Source organism: Rhinopithecus roxellana, chromosome 6 (assembly GCF_007565055.1).
Source record: "Rhinopithecus roxellana isolate Shanxi Qingling chromosome 6, ASM756505v1, whole genome shotgun sequence".
NCBI lineage: Eukaryota > Metazoa > Chordata > Mammalia > Primates > Cercopithecidae > Rhinopithecus > Rhinopithecus roxellana.
This window is the reverse complement of record NC_044554.1, coordinates 103,676,603-103,679,113: the sequence shown is the minus strand read 5'-3', so window position 1 is coordinate 103,679,113 and position 2,511 is coordinate 103,676,603. Positions and strand designations below refer to the sequence as shown.

Here is a 2,511-nt window from a genome sequence, read left to right as displayed (position 1 = left end):
ATTCCTGAAAGGGTGCCCAGTGCAATAGATAATTTTCAAAATGAGTTCATCAGGAGATTTAATAGCCAGGCAATGTCCATTAAAACAGCGACAAACATGGGGAGGAAGGGAAAGTTCTGACTGGAAACTCCAGCTGGCTTGACCGTTGTTCTCGGGGGGCAGAACAGAAGTGGGCGTTTTCACTCCGGGGAGGCGTCAGCGATGCCTTCACGCAGCCTCTCAGCTGGTTCCTCCTGGGTCCGGGCCACAGGCCTCCCAGTGTTGCCGGCCTCGGAAGACACCTGTGGGCAGGTTCTCAGAGGGAATCTGAGGCTGTGGGGGATGAGCTGCAGGACCCCATGCGGGGAAAGGCAGGAGGCAGCACCAGCTCCTTCACCAGGACCTGAGGAGACTGTGGCTCGTCAGGGGCCCTTGAGGACCCAGAGACCCCGTACGGTGTTTGAGGAGTCTGGCTACATCGGTTTATTCCAGTTTAGGTGGTTTAGGGGTGTCTCAGTGAAGTCTTGGGGGTTCAGGGTCGCACTGCCGGCCTCTGGGACAGCAGCCCCAGTGTCCCCGGACCCAGGCCTTGCTCTTCACTGCTGAAGAATGCCCACTCCGCTCCTGCCGGGGCCTGGGTTTTTACGGTTTGCCTACTTTATCGTGGGTCGACTGCCTTCGCCGTGTCCACGCCTGCTCCGGCAGGTGCAGCTCAGGTCCGCGGGGAGCTCGGCACCGGGCCGTCGGGGGGCATCTTGGAAAGGTGTCCCCACGGGATCTCTGAGGGTCTGTGGGGTTGGTGGCCACGCCGCTTTCTCTGGAGCCGCGCCTGAGGTCACTGCCCAGACCTTAACGGAAGGCGCGCGTCCAGTCCTCCCACTGCTGTGTGTTCCGGTCAGAACCGAAGTGGTGGCCTCCACTCGGAGCTTGTGTGTGTGTTTGGGCAGGATTTGTCTAAACCGTGTTCCCTCTCGGGCTTTTGTTCTCCGGTCCTGCGTGGACACCGCGACCCAGTTGTGGACACAGTCCCCTTGCAGCTGGGAGGCTGCCCTCTTCGAGTCGCTGTCGTCGCTTTGGGGAAAGGTGCAGCCCCCGCGGTCCCTCTGTCAGGGCGGACGCCGTGCGCACGTCATGCCTGGGGCTCCCACCCGTCCTGTGCGTTTCCACCTGCACCGCAGGCCACTCCCCCGGGAACCTTCGTGGAGCCGGCTTCTCAGCCAGGAGCGCGGTGCTGGCTCAGCGGCCGCAGCTCAGGGTCAGCTTAGGGGACTTTCTTGTGCTGGAGGCTGGTCGCCGGGCAGCCTGCGTTTCCCGGAAACCAGGGCGCTGTCTCCGGGGCCTGGCTCTGCGCCGCTGGCCCCGTCTTCACCATCCCCTTGTTGCAGGTTCGAGGCCGAGCTCAGCCCTGTGGAGCAGAAGCTGAGTGCCCTGCGGTCCCCGCTGGCCCAGAGGCCCTTCTTCGAGGCGCCCGCGCCCCTGGGCGCCGTGGACCTGTACGAGTACGCGCGCGGGGACGAGGACCTGGAGCCTCTGTGAGGCCGCCCAGGGAACCCCACCGCAGGCCCCTCTGCACGTGCCACGGCCAGTGCAGGGACAGCGCGGCTTGTGTAGAAACTCTTGTCTTTTGTGGAAAGTGAGTGCGTTTGTATGGAATGGTAAATTTTTATCTATTCACAGAAGCGTGTGGTGTGAATCGCTGCCGTGGGTTCGCGGCTGGACCTGCCTCCAGCTCTGGGGCCTGGTGGCCCCGCCCGGGGGACACGCAAGGGCCGCTTGGGAGTGGGACAGGCTCCCGCACGGACACCCTCCGTGGTCCCAGGGGCCACGTCTCTCTGGAAAGGGCCATGTGGGCACAGCTGTGACCGCGGCTCCCGGGCACGTCGCCCGTCCCGAACAGGAGCCTCCACCACAGCCTGTGTGTTCTGTGTGAATGCACAAAAGCGTTTCTGGTGATTGCGCTTGTGTTTTTGAACGAATGTTGGGAGGATTTTCAGCCGCGGGCTCGGCTGCCCCAGCCACCGCGTGGGCTTCATTCCGGATCTACGGACGCATTCCGGATCTACTGACGGCAGCGCTGGATGGGGGCCGTGGCCAGGCCACAGGTAGATGCAGCCTGAGCCTCCTCCCCAGCCTGGGGCCGTTCCCTCCCAGAGCCGGGGGCCAAGGCCGCGTTTCAGAAATGGCCCCAGAAGGAAGGAGCCCCTTTCCTTGCACACGACAAAACACTCCCCCTGGAAAGGGACGTGGCCCCACAGCCGGGAACAGGCGGGCGGGGCGGGAACACCCTGAGAGCTGCACACACGCCCCATTCATCCACCACAGCCCTGGCCGTGAAGGAGCTGGACACACAGGGTGGTCCCCGTGACCCCGAGGAGAGACTGTGGGAGCTCGGGGCTGTGGGTGGACCTGGCAGCACCTCCCGGGGAATGGCCGCTGCCCCCAGGGTGTCCCCAGTGTCACCAGGTGTTCCCAGAGGACGCCCCCACCTGGGTCTGCGAAGGGTCAGGGCCCCCCAACAGGACAGGTGCAGGG

At 64.0% G+C, this 2,511-nt stretch overlaps 1 pseudogene; it reads left to right on the top strand.

Moving 5' to 3' along the window:
- The first annotated feature begins 201 nt into the window (after positions 1 to 201).
- Positions 202 to 1,652, top strand: LOC104664972 (annotated as a pseudogene).
- The last annotated feature ends 859 nt before the right edge of the window (positions 1,653 to 2,511 follow it).